The sequence below is a fragment of the Leopardus geoffroyi genome, chromosome E1 (genome assembly GCF_018350155.1).
Source record: "Leopardus geoffroyi isolate Oge1 chromosome E1, O.geoffroyi_Oge1_pat1.0, whole genome shotgun sequence".
NCBI lineage: Eukaryota > Metazoa > Chordata > Mammalia > Carnivora > Felidae > Leopardus > Leopardus geoffroyi.
In genome coordinates this window covers 14,472,902-14,494,972 of record NC_059330.1, presented here as the reverse complement: position 1 = coordinate 14,494,972, position 22,071 = coordinate 14,472,902, and the positions used below count along the sequence as shown (strand labels likewise).

Below are 22,071 nucleotides of genomic sequence, written 5' to 3'. Positions count from 1 at the left end.
CAGACAGAAAGAAGGGTCAAGAATCTGACGTCAAGGGGTGCTCAGGACAAGGAATAGTCCAGCACCCCTGGATACTTCACCTAACAGGAAAAACTCTTCTGGTTTATCCTCAAATCATGGCAGTTCCATCTACCTCATATGGAAGCTAGATGTGGGAAAAAGAGGATACTCATACCTCACCAATGACTTCAACACCAAACTCTGCATACAAGGTTTTGTCTTTACAAATATCATATGATTTCACTCATATGTGAAATTTAAGAAACAAAATAGACGAACATAGGGGAAGGGAAGCAAAAATAAGATGAAAACCAAGAGGGAGGCAAACCATAAGAGACTCTCTTAAAAAAAAAAAAAAAAAAAAAAAAAAAACAACAACGCTTATTCATTATTGAGAGAGAGAGAGCATGAGCAGGGGAGGGGCAGAGAGAGGGGGAGACACAGAATCTGAAGCAGGCTCCAGGCTCCTAGCTGTCAGCACAGAGCCCGACGTGGGGCTAGAACCCACGAACCATGAGATCATGACCTCAGCCGAAGTTGGACACCCAACCGACTGAGCCACCCAGGCACCCCCATAAGAGACTCCTAAATACAGAGAACTAACTGAGGGTTCCTGGAAGGGAGATAAGTGGGGGGATGGGCTGAATGGGTAATGGGCACTAAGAGGGGCACTTGTTGGGATGAGCACTGGATGTTATACGTAAGTGATGAATCACTAAATTCTATTCCTGAAAATAAAATAAAATAAAATAAAATAAAATAAAATAAAATAAAATAAAATATAAAATAAAATATAAAATAGTAAAATAAAATACTGTTAAAAAAACAAGGCCTTGTCTTTATTTTTGCTTAAACAAAGTATATTTAATCAGCAATACTAGATCAAACACTGATTAATATAGCTAAAAAGCTCAAGATACTTCATAAATAGTAACCTATCTCTATAGTGAGGTGAGTCAGGGCCAGGGACACTGGGTACCATGAAATGAAGGGAAACTGCTAGAAAACAAAGGAAGTGCTATAAAATAAACTGCCAGTGGTTATACCACTGCTAGTGGCAAAACCTGGGCTAGAATGCAAATCTCTAGATCTACAACAAACCTCTGCCATTTACCTGTTGTGGAATCCCAGGCAACTGATCTAACCTCTCTGAGTTTTTCTTTCTACACAATGTAGGTAACAGTACCCATATGTTAACAGAATGGCACATGAGATAAGGCAAGTAAAAGCATGCTCGACATGTTGTAAACTCAGCTTTTAGCTGAACATTCTCTCCCAATGAATGATAAAGCAAGTGGTAAAATGTGAACAACTGAAGAATCTGGGTGATGGATATACAGAGTTCTTTGGATTATTCTTACCACTTTTCTACAGATATAAAATTATTTCAAAATAAAAAGGCAAAATATGTAAATTCTCTCTATATATTCGAATTTTAACTCAATTATCCCTTTTCCCACAGCTATCAATCATAATCTAGTTAACTCACCCATAACCAGGAAGAATCCTTTATAACTGGTTATATTTATACATACAGCATACTTTGGTAGGCACAGAATGAGATTAATTCCTCTCATTCAAGCCAATTACCATCCCCAAAGCCCCAAGGCAGCTCAGAAATTTAACCAACTTAAGCCAGCAAATGGCAGAATTAGAACGTGAACTCAGGTCTTCTGATTCTAAAAAAAAAGAGGCGGGGCGGTGGGGGGGGGTGCCTGGGTGGCTCAGTTGGTTAAGCGGCCACCTCAGTCGGTTCAGCTCAGGTCATGATCACGCAGTCTGTGAGTTCGAGCCCCACGTCAGGCTCTGTGCTGACAGCTCGGAGCCTGGCGCCTGCTTCGGATTCTGTGTCTCCCTCTCACTCTAGCCCTTCCCCATTTGTACTCTGTCTTTCAAAAATGAATAAATGTAAAAAAAAAAAAAAATTTTTTTTTTTTAAAGTTCTCCTTCCCTTATAATGCAAGTAGCTCAGGAAAAGAATGGATGAGTTTATTCATAAAGGAAGGGATGATAAGGGAGTAAGAGTAACTAAAAGCACTTCAGTTTTACTTTTAAGGTTTCTGATTAGGTAGAAAACTCATACTGTATGACCCATAATACCTCCTAGATTAAAATGAGAGCACCAAGAGGCTTTGTTAATATTGTGGTTCTATGTATACTTCCCAAAGACCCTTCACTTAGGATAGTAGATGAAGCCCACTTAAGACCACAATTCATGCTTACCATTATCATATTTCAACTGTATCTAGTAAAAAGTAGATCTCAACGCATTGTGCTTCAAGTGAGAGTGAAGCGAATCTTAGGGAACTTTTTCAAACTGCACACACATTCTCCCTGAGCTTGGTTAATGAGAACCACTGCTTTATTTTTAGTCTAGAAGTATCTGTCACCCTAAACATAGTTTCTCTCTATAGTCACCAACAATACTTCAAGTCATAAAAAAGCTAAAAAAGCAGATGTGTTCTAGAGAGAGGTAAGGCATGTTATATTGAGGAAATAGATTTGTTACATGTTGATCAACTGGGCCTAAGCAACACTGCATGTAACGATATGAAGTCAGCTAGTACTCCTGCAAAATTTTTGGAAAACTTAACTGATACTAAGTCCATAGTAGGTAGGAAAGTCTTAGTCTGAACTTCCTCCTTCTCCAACACAGCACCCTGTACTGGTTTCCATTTTGGCAACTTTCTGATTCTGAATACACTCAGGTCTCACTCAGGTACAGAAAGAAATGTTACTCTTTGAACAGTGAGCGTATCTGCTTCCAGGTCTTCCTCACATATTTACATACTGTTCATCAAAAACTAAAAATGCTTCTTGGGTATAGCCCTAAGAGGACGTTAGAATTATTAAAGGGCTCTTTGCTCTTCAGTTCAAGTTCAAAACCAATTCACTATGGACTCCTGAGCCTCTTATAAACCATCGAAAAGCAATGACCAAAGAGGCATTAATGGCGGCAGCCATTAATGGGTAGGTTCCTGGACCCTCACAATGAAGTGTGTCCTGCCATTAACTATGGAATTGTGAGTAAAATAGTTTGGGTTGTTCCTCAACTATAAAATGGAATTTCCACCACTGACACCACCTAACTCAGAGCTGAAAGGATAAAATGAAATAATACAAATTAAAGCATTCTGAGGTGTAAATGTTTTATACAAGCCCTGGCAATTGTCACTCAGAACTGCCTAAGTGCTCCGTGAACTATGGAGCAAGGAAGGAGAAAGGTGCTCAGGAGCAGCAATACAACACAGGAGGAGAGAAGTCTGAAATCTGCCCAATTTCAATTCCTAAATAGTTGCTCCTTCTTCTGAACAGCTGTGTGGAAAACTGAATTTCTGAAAAGTGAATTATTTTAAGAACAGTAAGAGTACTCAGTATTAAAAGAAATTCCAATGTGCATTTTTACAGGGTTGTGGGGAGCATAAATTATCATTCTCTTAAACACCTGGAGCACCTCTATAGATATGCCAAGTATTAACAACAACTTTATTAGGTTTTAAAAAGCGGGGGGCTCTGTCCTCTTAAATAGGAGCCAACATGGGTGGAAACCCAAATTTCAATATTACCTGTCAGTAAATGTCCAGGACTTTCAGAGCATGCAACCAAAGCCCATTTACCACCTCCCTAAAGCACCCAGATCACAGGGTGCTGGAAAATGTGAGCGCCGAAGTGATGCTGTCCACTTTCATCCCTGTGCTCCTCCTATGCCAGGCACAATCAGGCAGAAACCAACAAGACAGGGTCCCCACTGCCAAGGAACTTGCAGTCCAAGAGCAAAAGATAAACAAATAGCATACCAACTTGCCAATTCCCCATTTATGCTCCAAATTCTAAGACAAGGCCTACCAGCTATGAAGGTGTCTGGAAGCACTCTATTTCCCTCCTTGTTACTATACCTCAGCCAGGAAAGTCTTTGGAGGAAGTGAGATCTAGGGAGATGATACAGAAAGTGAGGAAGGGGGGCCTGGAACACAAGTGTGGAAACCTATCAGTAAGTCAGTAATGCAGTAATCATTTAATAAAGGTAAAAATTATTCATTTAGGACTTTCAGTATTTCTCCTTCCAGGATACATATAAAGAAAGAAGTACAGGCAAGCCAAGTAACATGACTCAAATGCCTCATAGGAAGACAGAGCAAATCAAAATCATGCTCCCATTTCTTACTTGGACCAAAGAGCCACACCAGGGCTGAGGCACAGCAGGGACAGTGATTACTCCTCACCTTTAGTTTCTCCACTCCTGAACCGTTCTGGGCAAAATGACAGCTCAATTAGCTCTAATTAAGCACAAGTTCCATGTAGAGATGTCCTACTTAGACAGCTGGATCTGAGCCATGTGAATTCAAGTGTGAAACGTGCCTCTTAAAACCACCTCTTCCAAGAAATGCACCCCTTGAAACAACGGCTCTCATCCTCACACTGCAGCTTAGTGCCGCCTCAACACGGTCTTACATTAAAGCAATTTACTTGCTATTACTTCATTATCTCTCCTGAAAGCCAGCAGACCGGAGGGAAATTAGGCTAAATGTCAAATCAGGAGTCAGCTCCAGAAAACCCAGCCAACAAACAGAGGGACAGCAGAACTTAGAGTCCCCGCTCGGCTCTCAGGAGGGAGAGTGGCACTAGGCATAAGAAGAAGGAACCCCGCTCTTCCTCATCGATGAGATGGCGGAGCGGTTTGGTGGCAGCGGCCTCGTGGCAGATGCAGATGCAGACATGCAGACCTTTGTGAAGACCCTGACGGGCAAGACCACCACCCGTGAGGTCGAGCCCAGTGACACCACTGAGAATGTCAGAGCCAAAATCCAAAACAAAAGAGGGCATCTCGCGTGACCAACAGCATCTGACTTGTGGGCAAACAGCCGGACGATGGCTGCACTCTCTCAGGCTACAATATCCAGAAAGAGTCGAGCCTGCACTTGGTGCTTTGTCTGCAAGGTGGCATCTCCGAGCCTTCCCTCGCCAGCTGGCCCAGAAACACAACTGCAACAAGACAATCTGCAGCGAGAGTTAGGCTCACCTGCACCCCTGCGCTGTCACTGCTGCAAGATATGCGGCCACACCAACAACCTGAGCTCCAAGAAGGTCAAGTGAAGCCCCTCTCCTGGCTCTTCCTTTGTCCCCAGGGAGGCCTCCTGCCTGAGCCCCAAAGCCCTGGGACTGTAATAAAGTTTCCCTTTCATGGAAAAAAGGTGGGGGGGGGGGGGGAGAAGGAACCCTGAGTTTGCGACTATTCTACATTTACTGCTCGTTTGTTTATTGGGGAAAGGGATGAGTACAGAATGATATGAACAGAGACCACTCATCTTAGAATTAAAGACCTGGGTTCAAACTCTGGTTGTGCCATTTATTTGCTATATAACTACTGAGAAGTCAGATTAACTTTCTAAGGCTGTTTCTTCAACTATAAAATGAGAAGCCTGAGTGAGATCAGTGATGGTAATTCTACAACCCTGAGTGTGTGCGCATCACAAGAAAAGCTTTTGTTAAAAAACAGATTCCCCAGTCCTACAGAATCAAAATCCTCGGGGAGGGGAGAAGGTCACTGCAAATCAGCATTTTTAAAAGGTCTCCACGTAATTCTGAAAGGCAGCCAGACTTACGAACCACTGGGCTAGATCAGGGGTCAGCAAACTACAGCCCGAAGGTCAACAGATAGAATGCCACCTGTTTCTATATGGCCCATGAGCTAAGAATGTTTTTTATACTGTTTCCATGGTTGAAAAAAATTCAAAAGAATATTTCATGACACACGAAAACTATATGGAAATTTAAATTTCAGCATCCACAAATAAAGTTCTATTGAAATACAGCCACACTCACTTGTTTATATCTTGTCTGTGGTTACCCCCCTACAAAGGACAAGGTGAATAGCTTCGGCAGAGAGTGTACGGCCCCAAGACCTATAGTATTTATCATCTGGCCCTTTACAGAAAAAAAGTTTGCTGATCCCTGGGCTAGATCTAGAACACTGCGGTCTCAAAAGTTTTTCTACCTGCACAACACTTGAGAGCTACCACACACATCTACTGGAAACAGTAATGTTTCTCATGGGCTGAGAAGTGAAGAAGGGTAGTGAGGAGGAGTGTGGTTTAAGAGAATCTCCACCTCCCAGGATACTCTGATACCTACTTACCTCCTACCGCCTCAGGGGAACCACCAACCTACAGTGTTCCTGCCAATTCTAAAAGCCCACAAATGTATGATTCTAACTAAATCTAACCTCTCCTAATTTTGAGTAAGCACCATCCTATTTGATGATAGGACCCCCCCCAAACAAACAAACAAACAAATAAACAAACAAACCAACCACCAAATGCCCAAAGACTTCTGTTCTCAAAACTTTTGAACTCAAATGCCCCAAAGGCTTCAAAGAAATATAAATGGGGCCCTCCACGTTTTCACCTTCAATGCCACTATGGAGCTAAGTGACCAAGTGGAAACAGAACACCCCCAAAGCCAATCAAGTTTTTCTTAGGCCAGAGGGCCCTTGGACACTTCCCAAAACATCCGTAATCGAGGGAAAGTGCCAGATTAAGGTTTATGAATCCATGTGCTGTGGTTTGACAATCTGTAACAACCAGCTCAAAAGTGCCACCAGCTTGACATCCCAAGGTATACAGAGAGAGAAAGTTCAGCCAAAGGGCAGCACTGTTGCTCTGACTGGACTACTTTCTGAATGACTCTTCTTTCTGACTCATCTCTCTCAGCGCCTGGGAACTCTCATGCCCATCCACCCGAAAAGTAGGTGAGCTGGGACACCTTGTGTCTGCACTGCGTAAAGTAAGAGAGAAGAGGAAACGGCTGAATCTCCCACTCAGTGATCAGGTGGGCAACGAGAAAAAACAGTTCACTAAAGGCACATACGCAAGCTCAAACCCATCTTGGAAATTAATAGGCCAACAGAGTGTGAGAGTGGTAAGGTCATCTATTCATTCGACAAAAACTTACTTGCCACCTTCTGTGAACATGACACTGCCCAAACTATGAACAAAGGCAGACATGATCCCTGCTCTGCCCAAACTATGAACAAAGGCAGGGATGATCCCCGCTTTGTGGGTGACACAATTATAAAGTACCATGATTAGGGATGTACAGGATGCTCTGTACCTCCACAGCAGGAGCATTAGAGACCTCAGAGGAAGAGATCCTTGAGTTGAAACCTGATGGCTGAGTAAACAGTTTTGGAGCAGGTAGGGTATCTTGTTTATGTGACATAAGCAAATGCAACAGCATGTGTGCTGGTCCCAAGAGTGGTATGTGGTAGAGTGGCATGGCCAGGTGGGTGATTTTGCAAGAATGAGGCTGGAGATACAGGCTGAGCCAAACTGTACAAGTTGTACTCCTTATTAAACAGCCTGATCTTAATCAAGCTACTGAAAAGTGTTGAGCAGGGAAGCGACATGAACAAACCTCCATTTTTGAAAAGACATTCTGGCTACGGTTTAGAAATTTTAGTTTTCTAAGGGGTAACTGGCCAGGGTCAAATGTGCAGAGGCCAGGAGACCCCTTAAGAAGCTGCTGCAATCACTCCTCAATGGTAAGGGAGATGGAAAAGAAAGGGAAGGTAAAGGAAGTAGTCATTCCACACTCATCGACAATCATGATCCCATCCCTAAGTCCCAGGGGTTCTAGTTCTAAAGAACTCAATCTATAGAGACCAGCAGTGGCCCAGAACCAAGTATGAGTCTTTAGAAAAAGTCCCAAACTAAATGAAACACTGATTTCACTTTTAGAGATAATTTGGATATTTTTATTTCCTTTCAATATTTTTAAATGGCCTAGCATGGTATTTGGTACCTTATTACATATTCAGTAAGTGGTTGCTGAATGAAGAACATATAAAACACAGAGATTTAATAGTGATTAAATAGGTTATCCAGGTACTACATATAAAAAACTCTCAAGAAAAACAGTGCAGTACTAATATTAATGCTGTAGGGAAATAACATGTTCATCACTATTTATGAGAATTTAAATCTATTTCTTTTTGGAGGGTAATATGACAAAACCCAAACAAAAGTAGTCAAAGAAAATCAGAGTTCTATCAGCAATTAAGGAATATGATCCTGAGTAACAGCAGTTCCATCTGCTACATTCCAGCCCAAGAGATGGGACAAAAAGAGACCACAGTTAACATCAGAATAAAAGTCAAAGTTCAGGGCACCCAGCTGGCTCAGTTGGTGGAGCACATGACTCTTGATTTCAGGGTTGTAAGTTCAAGTCCCACATTTGGTGGGTGTAGAGATTACTTAAAAATAAAATCCTGGGGCGCTTGGGTGGCTCAGTCACTTAAGCACCCAAGGCTTAGTTTCAACTCATGATCTCATGGTTCGTGAGTTCGAGCCCTGCATCGGGCTCTGTGCTGACCTGTGTGCAGCACAGAGTGCGGTGCAGAGCCTGCTTGGGATTCTCTCTCTCTCCCCCTCTCTCTGCCCCTCCCCTGCTTGCTCCCCCCCTCAAAATAAATAAACTTAAAAATTTTTTTTTAATAAAAATAAAAAATAAAATCTGAACACACAAAAAAAGCCATAGTCCTTACAGTCTCCTATAAATGGCCTATATAATACTCACTCTCCACTCCTGTTGCCTCCTATCCCTTGAATGTGCCAAGCATGCTTCCAGTTGTGTCCCTAGTCCAAGGGTTCCTAAACTTTATAGCATAATGGAATGGCGTGCAAATCTTTTAAAAATACAGATGCCTGGCCTCCATCCCCAGACACTGATTTAATTCCCACAGTGACACCTTGGGGTGTGACCTGAGCACTGGGATTTTTAAAAACTCCCCAGGCGATTATACTGTGCAGTAAAGTTTGAGCAGCACTGCTCAAGCTTATCCTGTTTTTATAGTACTTATCACCAATTTACACACACACACACACACACACACACACACACACACACACACACACACCATGACAGTGAGGATTCTGTGTACTTGGTTCACAACAGTGGGCTTAAAAAAGGTAATCAATAAATATACTTGGTGAATAAATAGCCTTTCTAGTCTGGCCTTTGGCTGTTCCTCCCGCCTCTACCCTTGCTGATACGGCCTACCTTTCAGCAACAAAGAATTATTCGTGGTGCCCAAAACTCACCATGTTCCTTCTGTCTACCCCAATCTCTATCTAAACCCTTCTCATGTACTCCTTTCTATATCTAGTACAGTCCTACTTTTCCTTGCTCTGCCTGTCCTCTACCTCCAGGCTGAACCTTACACCTTATCCTGCAGCCTCAAAGAGTGTTTCATTCACCACAGTACATCTTACATACATCCGTGTCTGTCTTTAGACCAGCTCTGTCCATAGAACTTCCTGTCCAGGATGACAGATATGTTCCTTATCTTCACAGACCAATACAGCGGCCACTAGCCACATATGGGTAATAAGTATCTGAAAGGTGGCTAGTGTGACTAAGAAACTAAAATTTTAACTGTGTTTCACTTTAATTAATCTAAATAGCCAGTATGGCTACTACCGTACTGGTCAGCACAGCTCTAGACCATGGCATCCTTTAGTTCATGATTCACTTCTATAATCCAGGACACAGAAATTATCAATAGTGATGGACAGGTAAATAGATGGATGGACGTGAGAGAGTTGGTTCTAAAGATCATAACACTCATACTTTTACAATTTCTGGCTTGTCATGTAATAGGAGCAAAAGACATACTTTGAAGCATAAATAAGGCTCAGCCAATGAGAACAAAGAATTGAAAGAACCTATCCAGTATTCTACCCAGCTCATAACCCACACGATGGGGGGCAAGGGTGGGGTGGGGGAGTGTGGCCTAACACCTAATTGGACTGTACCTTTCAGAAGCTCAGGGACAGTCCCCAACTGAGGACAGGTTGAATTTACAGTCTGTGCTTTAGGAGTTAAAAGTATCCCAAGCTACTCAAACACAATTTAGACAGTAAGAACTCAAGTTTTCTAACTGAACAAAACAAGTGTGACACACCCAAGCACCTTAACAATAATAATCCAAACTTCTACAACACCTTCTATACGTATGGCACTATTCTAAGCACCTTGTCTATTAATGTATTTAACCTTACAACAATCCTGTGAGTTTAGTAATACTATAAATTCTATATTACGGATGAGAAAATAGAGCACAGAGAGGTTACGTGACTTGCCCAAAGTTAACCCAGGCAGTCTGACTCCAGACTCTGAGCTCTTCCATCTTTTGCCTTTAAAACAGGCAACCTTTTTTCTGTCTTTTATGTTTTTTTTATTTTCAGGGAGAGCATGAGTGGGGAAGGGGCAGAGAGAGAGAGAGGGAGACAGAGAAAATCGCAAGCAGGCTCCACACTGTCCACATGGAGCCTGATGCAGGGCTCAAACCCATGAACAGTGAGATCATGACCAGAGCCGAAGTCGGACGCCTGACCAACCATCTGAGCCACACAGGTGCCTCAAAGAAAGCAACCTTTTGGGCAGAAACAAGACAGACACCAAGGATGTTTACAAAGGCCAAAAGCTAAAGCCACCCCAAGCAAAAACCCACCAATGGTTCCAGCTATCACTCACTGAGACCACTAGTTCAAAGTCTTACAGATTAAGGGAAATGGATACTTCCAGTCCAGATCCTATCCTGCAAGTCAGTGGAAGCCCTTAACAAACACACCCCAGGATAACGCCGGCCAGAAGAGAGAAAAGAGAAAAGTAGGTAAGAGCTTGCTTTCCATAACAGTAAAACAGCAGTAATAAAACTAGTAAAACAAAAACCCTAACATTTTCTCTAGACAGATCCACAATCTGCCTGGTTAATAGAGAAATAGTTCTTCAAGAGTCAGAGAACGTATGTACATTCACACACCATCATCAAGGGACGGTGCATAATCCAGAAAAAATATCTGAAAACATACTCTCCTGCCCACCCACCTACCACAATACAGGAAAACCCCCGAATCTCTCAGGAAAGGGAGGAGCACGAACTAATCTAAGAACCCAAAGGAGAACAAAGCTTCAGTTTAAGAAAGATGTGGTCACAAAGAAGGTTTCACAAACCACTCTGCTGTGGGTACCAAAAAGCAAATAATCAGCACACAGGGAGCTCTGGCAACCTCATGCAAGCTTCAGATTTAAGCAGGGCACCAAATAAGGGAAGGATTCTGGTGCGTCAACTCGTAGGAAAAGTGTTTCAAGTTAAAAATGGTTATTCAGGTTTGGATGCAAACTTCTGTATCTGTTCTTTATCAACAGAGGCACCTCTACCTCACTGTCAGCTAGCAGCAAAAAGAGAAGAAAACTGGGTTTGTCTAGCTAGCAAAAAGAGAATAAAAATGGGTTACCCTCAGACAACGTGAACTGGTACAGCCTGGCACTTACCTGGACGCCAAAGACAAGGCTATAAACATGGCAGCACGGGACTTCTGGGGTGCCACATCCCAGCTGGATCCAAGCGTCTCCAGAAGCAGGCAGGCCATGATGTCACTCCCCCCCCCCACCCCCCCAACAGCCAGATAGTTCGACATTAAGGCCAAACCACAGCACTTTTGGTGAGAGACTCAGTTTCACTGTGACTGGAGGCAAGGCCTGCTTCCATCTGGTTTTTTGTCAGTCATGTCTCTTTTGGACTTGTTCCCAAGACCCAAAATATCTAGTTCAAACGATAGGGCAAACACCTTCAAAATCTCTGATCTTTACTCCAATTCTCCTTTCCTCTCAAAAAACAAAAAACAAAAAACCATTCTTATGCATACCAGAAAGCATTAGCAAGGGAAAACATAAGCATTAACTTCTTCCTCACTTATTTACAATGCTCTATCCCTGTCACTATTCCTGCTAAATGTATGGGGAAAATCTGAGTTTAGAGTTAAAGAGGAAGAAAAGAACAAAAGTGACATGAGTCAAAAAGCAATTACTCTGCTGGTTACAAGAGTATATGCTTAGTTTGTGACAATTTATCAAACTGTATGGCTTCTTTTTTTTGTTGTTGTTTATTTATTTTTGAGGGAGAGAGAGCACAAGTGGGAGAGGGGCAGAGAAAGGAGACACAGAATCTGAAGCAGGCTCCAGCACCAAGCCCGATGTGGGGCTCAAACTCACCAACTGTGAGATCGTGACCTGAGCTGAAGTTGACACTTGACCGACTAAACCACCCAGGTGCCCCAAATGTATGGCTTTGATATGTACACTTTTCTGTATGTATATTATAATGAGATTTTTAAAAAATCACCGCAACTTTTTCTGCTGTTCCACAAAAAGCCTTTATTCCATAGCCAATACCCTTTGCCCCAAAAGTCCTAACCCCCACACCAAGATTCTAACTCTGAGGTGGCAGAAATGAAGGTGACTGTGCTAAAAGTTTGGGGCTCCATCTAAGTGCAAAAAGCTACACTGGTGTTAAAGACCAGATCAGCTGATGGCGTAGATATATTTGTTTTACAGATGTAGAAACAAAGAAAGAGATTAAAAAATGTGTTCTCAGAAGTAAAAAAACAATTTAGGAATGTATCCAGAATATGTAACTCCTAGTCTCCATTAGCCACAAGGGACAGCTTACTGGGGATGCCAAGGGCATGCATCTATTAGTACCTTAATCAACCAAAGTGACCAATATGTCACTTTGAAGTATTTTAAAAGCCATACTGTTTTACAGATCTGTCCAGAAGTCTAAAGGAAAATCTGCCAAAAAAAAAAATTCCTCAGAGAGAATGTCAACCGACTTACACATAGTTTGCTTTACAAATTAGGACCTAGTATCTCAGACATTTGTGGCACAATTCAGCTCAAAATCTCATTAGACAAAGTTGCAGCATCCTTACCAAGAAACACCCCAGAAAAATGCAAATCCATAGACGGTATCATCCCAACTCCTCATTCCCACATGTTCAGCAGTTGCAGTCCTACTGTACGTGTGCAGGGCAAGAACAGAACTTTTATTGCCAATGGTTACCACATAAAGCATAACTTATTCCTAAGCCAAACCGGCGCTGGCTCAGAAAGCTTCCCAGAATGATGGAAGGCATGACTTTAGGATGACTCAACTTTTGCTAATGCATAAAATAAAGCAGAGAAGAACTATCTGAAGGATCCACTTCTAAGCTTCAGCCAAATCAAAAGCCCAACATATCTACTTTGTGATGAATCTTCAGTTCCAGCTGACTGATTAAACAACATCAATGTGGACGTCTGTACTGTGGCCTAAGATATTCTAATTACAGACACTTGGCTAGGAATCCCAGAAGCAACCACTTAGTTTCCAACCATACCACATTTTTATCTATGTTGTTGCTTCTGCCAGAAAAGTTGGCTACTCACATCTACCTAAAGAACTTCTTTTATCCTTCAAAATTAAGGACAGATCATCCTTCTAGGTAGCTTTCCTTGTTCATCATCAGTTAATGTTTTTCTCCTCTGTGTTACCCCTGTACAATGTACACGTTTCTATTTTGTAACACTTTATTACAAGTATTTATTTACATATACATTTTTCCTACTAGACTGTATCTTTGAAGGAAAGATCAATATCATTTACCTTTCTGTGTGCAGTGCCTAGAATAATAACTAACATACAAAGGTACTCACTAAATATTTATGGAAAGGACTTGAATGGGGATAGTAAAAACCTTGATCCCCTCAGAAATGACTAGCTGACCTGAGAAAGAGGTTTTACAACTGAATAATCAAGAGAAAAAGAAAAAAATGTGCATATAAAACTGTAAAGCCCGTTATTTAAGGCAACATACAAAGGCATATACTGAACTGCAGCATAAAATAAATTGAAAACAAGAAAGAGAAATGAAAGAGAAAAAGATCAGAGGTCACTAGTAGTAAGGACATGACACAAGATACATGCCAGAAAGTCCTTCACATTTACTAAAGGAAGTTACAAGTTTAGTGCTAACCTCTGAAACAATTAAGACAGAATCATTCTTAAAAACAAATTCATAAATGTGCATGAATTTAAATTAAAAAAAAAAAAAAAAAAAAAAAAAAAGCCCACATAGCACAACTATCTCTGACACTAAAAGCAGAAATTTCTCCCATGGGTTTCCAGAAAGAAGATACCACATGATGCAAATGGCAATGATTCCCTAGACCTCCGTATTATTATTTGTCTTAATATAGGCTGCTGACCTTACACCAAAGTACAATTCAGTCAAAGCAATGCTACTAGAGACCAGTACGTCACCTAGGTACACACTTCTCAGATGGTTCTAGGCATGAATGACATGGCAAGAACAAAAGTAGGAGATGCCTGGTGATTTCCATCAGAGATAATAAAGTTTCGGATCAGTGGACAGAGGGAAGACAACCAGAAATATCACTGAAGCCCTCAAAAATAAAAATGTGTGGCAGATACATTTTATAGAGACCGAAGCATTAGTAAGAGTCTCCATTGTATCTTAAGTTCCTTCTGGTCTAATGTCTATATAGTAATACTTGGAAAAATAAAACTGAGCAGTAACTTCAATATTAAATATTTATGAGTAACGTGAACGGCTTCCAAGAGGGGGAAAAACCTGGAGTTTCCCCCTGAAGCCCAACAAATAGTCTGCCGACTGGGAGAAGATCGCCAGCCAAGAAAACAACTTTTTCATATTCTCTATCTCAGCCCAAACATCACATCCAAGACAGTGAAAGCAGAGTAGACAGATGAATCTCTGGAACCTTTAAGAGTAGAGAGGGATTACAGAATGATAGAACTGCAGATACATCTCCCCAAGAGTATGGTCAGAAATAAAAAACAGTACAGGAAATTGGTGAGAAAGGCAACAGGGGGAAAACAAAAAGGTCACTGCAATCTCTTACCCCAACCAACAGGCAGTATGTTACTATATAAAGTGAGCTGCTCCCACAGTAACATCAAATCACTACTCTATTCCTTCCTCAAGCAGCTGCAGAGTGACAAAGATCCTGTGTAAGGGTCTCATTCTTATTTGGAAGGCTCTTCACAGACTAGGAGCTGGATCCTAAGGGACGATTTATAGTACACCCTCACATACATTCCAGTTGGCTAGAACTCAGCAGCTGATTGCTCCCTTGTCTAACTTGGTAAAGAGCCAAAGGAGGACTTTTCTCAGTCAACTCTCCCAGGCTGGAAAATTCTCCAACCCCAGAGTTCTGGCTTAAGTCTGCATATCAGGTTATTCACAAGATGCCAAAACTACGTCCTTACATTGGCTCTGAACAAGTCTCTCAAGTACACCATACAGATTCCCACAGATCTCATAGCGATCTGGACATTAAGGCCAAAGATGGCTACTCTTCCTCTCACACAGAGAGCAACATGCTTCTGAAAGCACCGGCAACATCAAAACAAAGCTTTCATAAACTATATATGAATCTCAACAATCCTTTTAAGGGTGACATGCAACATACTCATTAAATGGCCTCCTTAAAACCTCTTTATTATACCCTACTGAGAACTCTCCCCATTCCGCCAGTTACTCACATTCTCTCTCACACTATGGTTGGTCCTTATGCCATGAACAGAAAAATCCCAAATCTGTTTCTCTGACTGAGAGGAAATGAAAGAGGAGGAAACCTTAACAAGGTGTTTTTGGTGTCACCAAGCTCCTGTATTGGTGATTCCCAACCAAAACGGTACCACTCCTTCCAGGGAGTGCCTGGAAATGTGTGGGGGCCACCACTGGCATCTGGTGGGCAGGCCCAGGAATGCTAAACATCCTGCAGTGACAGTCCCACAAAACGAGAACTGTCCCCCAAAAAGGCAGTAACACCCTTATTAACAATCAGTGTCCTAAATGAAGGGCCACCACTGTATTAACTGCCTTCGCCCTTCCCAGCTTCTAGAGCAGTGGTGGGCAAATATTTTCTGTAAAGGGCCAGACAGTAAATAGGCTAGGCCTTGTGGGCCACATACATCTCTGTCACATGCTGTCTCCTTTTTAAACAAGTCCTTACATAAGAATGCTATAAACCACTCTTGGCGTGCAGGCCACTGGCAGTCTTTTATCTACCCCTGTTCCAGTGTGTTACCTGACTCATCACAGTCTGTTCACACTGAGACATGCTGATTAAAATAAAATGCAATGAAGTGTGTTGTAAACAACTTTAATAACGTGTACTACAATTTTAACGAATGTAAAGAGAGCTTCAGAATTGAGCCTTAAAACCTAAAAATAGGACCATTATTCACTTCTAATTAATCAAACAGTTCCCCCCTGTCCTCTCCTCCTCTGCTGTGCAAGTCTTCTCCTGAATGTTTATTTTCAAACACGTTTCTCAAAGAGCCCCAGTCCTGCCTTTCCCCGTCTCCTCAGGATGCGTTACTTCCTATTCAGTATGTGTGCCACTCAGTAAATCTCTTTAAAATTACTACTATTAACATTTTCTGAAATGTCTAAACCAAACCAAAGCCTGGAAATTCTGACTGGTATCTGGGTCCTGACTTTCCGGATGGTAGCTAAAGGTCACGTGGGGTGGAAAGTGGCCTGTGGGTAACACAGAATACACACATGCACGCGAACAGGATATGTTGGTAATCCGGTTTCCTGAGACCTGGTGAGTTGTGAGAGTTCTCATCAACACTGGTGGGGAAGATGAAAAGCCCTAAGCTCGGAAATACTGGATTGCAACAAAATGTCCATTCTTAGAATTAGATTTCTGGCTAAAGCCGAATGGGCAGGTAACACCTCTTTTCCCCCACGTTCTACTTCTCTAAAAATACAAACAAAACAAACACAAAAAAGAAATGAAGTCAGTATCTGACAAGGTTTCTTCAGTGTGGAAGCTGGTGTTTGCAGCATGGCTTATGTCACGTCTCAAGCCCAGAAAGACGAAGAGTGTGGTTTTGGTGTTTAACCAGCCTCAACTGCACCCTGGCACTCTGTTTCTTCCCCCAGAGAACTTTGCTCTGTTAGAGGAAAGAAACCAACCTCACATCTTGAAACGAAACGGCTAGGATAAAAATAAAGCCCTGAAGTGGTTTGGTGACCGAGGTCATACAGGGCGTTAAGGGTTTGTAGGTAGGGCCAATGTACTTTGAGAAACTTCCACTCACTGCCAACCACAAAGAGACAAAGAAAGACAGCAGCCCGAGAGTCCAGCAGTGGTCCAGGCTCCAGTCCCTGCCTCCTAGGGGCTGCATCTCAAAGAACACTTCACATTATCAATATCTGAAAAACCCAGTCCTGGTTCCACCTCTGAAGTATCGTCACCAAGTTCTGTTCCTCATGGCCTAAGAAAAAGAGAGCCAACCTGTAGCCCCTTCCTAAAAGAAAAAGGCCTCAGGAACGCCTGTCATCCTACGTGGCCAAACAGCTTCCAGGGTGGAGGAATACACTGCACACTACTTTACAAAAGTAAACGGCTACCTGAATGACGTGACGTTAATGGAACCCCCAAAGCAACCCTGCATAACTGTATACTACCCCCCCTACTGATAGGACATCTTTGTATTTATAAGGCCAAAAAGCTAAGCAAACTTTGATAAATATGGGGTAATGAAATAATTGAGTTACCAGGCAGAAAACATTTGCCTATTAGCACAGAGCCTCAATGCTTCTCTCACTGTAGATTAAATCAGTGCTTATGCCATCCAGGGAGAATCAGGGCAAAAGCTTTTTCGTGGCACTAGTTCTGGAAGTGCCAACCTAAAGGCTCACAATACTACTCTAAGAATTAAAACACTCCAATACGAGACCAGACATCTTGCCTAAGAAAGCAGGCCTTCTAAAACCGAGCTCTGAACTACAGCCATGTTCAGGGGCAGCGGGGGTGAGGGGAAGGTGGAGCTATTAGATGTGTGCCACCCACACACCACAGCTTTCTTTTCGCCACAGCAGTGGCAGTGGTGGTGGCAGCGGTGGTGGCGGCAGCAGCAGCTCAGGTGCACAAACTATGCAAAGGGGCACTGAAAAGCAAGACAAATGGTCTGAAGAAAATGCCACCTGCAAAACATGGTTAAAAAAAAAAAAAATTAAGAAAGCCTTCAAACAACTGTAACAAGTTGAGCATGTGAAAGCTCGCGCTCTGGACCACCTCACCCGGGTTTCTCACAGTGAAGCTGTGCTCCTTTGCGGGCCAGTGTTTACTTTGCTGGACACTTGATTCAATGCAGGAAAAAAAATATACACATGTACTACCCAGCCTCGTAGAGCCATGCATTCAGACGAAAGAAAATCATCATTCTCAACTTATGAAAGCACCTCTAAGGAAAAAAAAAAGAAAAAAAACTAAACTAAAAACGTGGAAACATGGACACATGAGATTCGGGCAGGGGCAGCAGGCAAAGTGTCAGGCCAAAACTATGATTTCCAAGCCTAGAGAAACGAGGTTCTCACTCTGCCAGAGATCTCAGATCAATGAAAAAGCCTGGGGTTAGGGAAAATTACATGAGACAAGAAAAGTTTATTTTTAATCAACCAGTTTGATGGGCGGCATTCAGACTCTACTAGAACACAGCCTGAAGCTTGTCAGTTCACACACCGAGGAAGAATAACTTCTTGCTTTTCACCAAGTTTGGCTGCAACAGGATGTTGAGGAAAGAACTGTCCCAGAGCTCTGTACGTAGGCCTCCATTCCCAGAGGTACAAATTTCAATAGGAAAACAGAAGTGATACCTCCAGGTTCCTTAGGCTCACTAGTGCTAGACTATACACAAAGAGTAAACCAGCCTGGTGGCAGGGCACATAGCTAACTAGTTTCTGGGTCAACACCAGTGACAATATCATGTGAACACAAGCAAAACACTTACGCTCCTCCCTAAGAAAAGAGAAAACAAAACAACACTTATGGTCCAATGCTTAAGACATTTCCAAACCGTAATCAAAATCAGGCCTGTCTGGGGAGACTTGCCCGTCCTAAACAGAATCTCTGAGAAACAACTTAAAAACCTAGAATGCAATAACCCACGTTGGTGGCACTCTTAAAGCACTAATCACAAAATCAAATGCCTACAGAGGCAAGGCAGGTGACAAAAGTGGCTGTGTGTAAGTCCAGGAGAGTTGGGGGGTCGGTGGCAAATTGGAGAACACAAGCCCAATTAAAAGGGGGTAGCTGCTACTTGGCTCTGGCAAACTGTTGCCAGATCTTGATTTTTTTTGTAAATTAGCTGGCAACTGATTGAAATGTTAAAACAAAACAAACAAAACCCCGCCATTTGTCTCACCTGAACCATCTGATCAGCCTTAGCATCACTAAAAGTGAGATAAACAGACACTTCCTAATGCAGTGAACAATGAGGCACACAGCTCACCTGTGAACCTGAATCTAACTAAGTTTCTAGAGCTAATTCTCATTTATAGGAATATGGGGGACAGAGGGAAAGGCTGAATGATACCACAAGGAGACAGACAAATTGAGAGTGTGGGAATTCTATAGCACAACTAACCTGCTTCTTTAACAAGCTTATAACATGAAGAACATCTTTCAAAGGGAAGGCAGAATTGTTCTTGATTAAAAGAAACTTAGAAGACGAGACAATCAAACATAACATGTAGGTCTTGATTTCAACAAACCAAATCTAAGAAGCCATTTGATAGATAATGTGGGAAATGAAGCTATGGATCAGATACAGAATGCCACAGACAGACATGGCAATGGTACCGTGGTATATTAAAAAAGTCCTTTAAAAACCTTTTTTTTCTCTTTATTTTAGAAATAGAGAGAGGAGAGGGGCAGGAGAAGGAGAGAGAGCAAGCTCCACACTCAACGCAGAGCCTGACACTGGGCTCGATCCCACGACCCTGGGATCATGACCTGAGCCAAAATCAAGAGCCAGATGCTCAATCAACTGAGCCACCCAGGTGCCCCCAAAAAAGTCCATTATTTTTTACAAGGTGTGTACATAAGTGAAATATGTAGGGATGCAGTGATGTGACATCTAGGGTTTGTTTTAAAATACTTCTGGGGCGCCTGGGTGGCGCAGTCGGTTAAGCGTCCGACTTCAGCCAGGTCACGATCTCGCGGTCCGGGAGTTCGAGCCCCGCGTCGGGCTCTGGGCTGATGGCTCAGAGCCTGGAGCCTGTTTCCGATTCTGTGTCTCCCTCTCTCTCTGCCCCTCCCCCGTTCATGCTCTGTCTCTCTCTGTCCCAAAAATAAATAAACGTTGAAAAAAAAAAAAATTTTTAAATACTTCAACCGAGGCAGGGGGAGGGGTGGAGCACGCAGGAGGGAAAGCTAAAACAAATGTGGGAAAGTCTTGATAATTGTTGAATACCAGTGACAATATGGGGATTCATTTTATTATTTTGTCTTGTGTGTATTTGAAATTTGTCATCATTAAATAAAACTCTTCACATCAAACAAAACAGGTCTGCATTTAGACAGCCAGTTTGTGAATTATTAAGCTTCAATGTTCACTTTAATTAGAAACAGTAAAAAAGGCAAAAATAAACCTAACAGCTTAAAAGATCATAACAAAAATGTAAGTATGTAATTAAGAACTACCACCAACAATACATGAGAAGTTACCATATGCTACTCATTGTGCTTCACATGCATTATCTCATTTAGTCTATCAGTATCACCGTCTTACAGATGAAGAAACTGCAGCTCATGCCCGAAGCCTCACTGCTGATAACTGATAAAACTAGGACTTGAACTTAGGACTTCCCAAAGCCAAAGCTGTTAACCTCTGCCCTATCCTGCCTCTGACATATCAGATGCTGGACAAAATTAATGAAATCTATCAGGCTGCCAGCCTCTAAGAGAGATACAAGGACTTGTAGGCAAGCACTTATGGAAGGATTTCCCAAGTCCAACAGTAATATGAAGGGGGAAAAACAACCAAAGGTGAATAACAGTATGTACGACATGCCACTAATAATGTAAGAAAAGGGAGAGAACCATGTTTATATGTACATACACACATACACACACACACACACACACACACACACACACACACACACATTTTACCTATTTAAAAATATTGCTTTAAAATATTTGAAAAGGCAATCATTCCTCTGCTAGATCTTTTTATCTCTATTCCCACTGACCTAGAAGCCACCCCCAACACCACAACCTAGAAACTTTTCCAACTAGAACCCAGCTTTTCAAACAAAGTCACAAAGGTTCTATGCCCACAGGGCCTCAAATTAGCCCTCATGCCCCAATTTATTACCAGTTCAAGATGCTTCCTCATGAAACGGACCCTTTTATACTCAATCTTTCAAAACTAGAATGAGTCCTATTAGATGTCTAATCTTTCTTGAACTTGTTCTTCTTTATTGATGTAGCTTGAGAAGTTCCTCTTTACACAGGAAAGGGAGAACATTATGGTGTCACTCACTGTGCTACTTGGATAAATTAGCAAGATACAGGTATCTGTGTTTGACTTCTGAAATTAGAATACCACTTTTCCAACCCAGTTCTGAGTTGATAATTAGGCATGGATTTTTCTCTTTTGACTCCCCAGGTTAATGGGTGTTAAACATTTCCAATCTATGTGCTATGCCCTATATAAACATGCAGGAGGGGCGCCTGGGTGGCTCAGTCGGTTGAGCGTCTGACTTCTGCTCAGGTCATGCTCTCACAGTTCGTGGGTTTGAGCCCTGTGTCAGGCTCTATGCTGACAGCTCAGAGCCTGGAGCCTCCATCGGATTCTGTGTCTCCCTCTCTCTCTGCACCCCCGCCCTCTGCTCACGCTCCATCTCTCTCCCTCTCTCAAAAATAAATAAACAGGGGCGCCTGGGTGGCGCAGTCGGTTAAGCGTCCGACTTCAGCCAGGTCACGATCTCGCGGTCCGTGAGTTCGAGCCCCGCGTCAGGCTCTGGGCTGATGGCTCAGAGCCTGGAGCCTGTTTCCGATTCTGTGTCTCCCTCTCTCTCTGCCCCTCCCCCGTTCATGCTCTGTCTCTCTCTGTCCCCAAAAAAATAAATAAACGTTGAAAAAAAAAATAAATTAATTAAAATAAATAAATAAATAAATAAATAAACAAACATTAAACATGCAGGAAAAGCAAACCCTAAGATGTTAGTAGTGGTCAACACTAGATGGTACAAACACATTGTCTGCACTTTCAAATTTTTTACAGTAAGGATGTGTTGGCTTTGTAACTTTTTTTTTTTTTTTAATTTTTTTTTTTTTTTTCAACGTTTATTTATTTTTGGGACAGAGAGAGACGGAGCATGAACAGGGAAGGGGCAGAGA

General features: G+C 42.2%; 1 protein-coding gene and 1 pseudogene across 3 annotated transcripts in view; one reads left to right on the top strand and one right to left on the bottom strand.

The window, feature by feature from the left end:
* SMG6 (SMG6 nonsense mediated mRNA decay factor) overlaps positions 1-22,071 on the bottom strand; it is a 229,780-nt gene that overhangs the window by 180,494 nt on the left and 27,215 nt on the right. The gene's annotated exons all lie outside the window — the stretch shown is intronic.
* Positions 1,891-5,497, top strand: LOC123604396 (annotated as a pseudogene).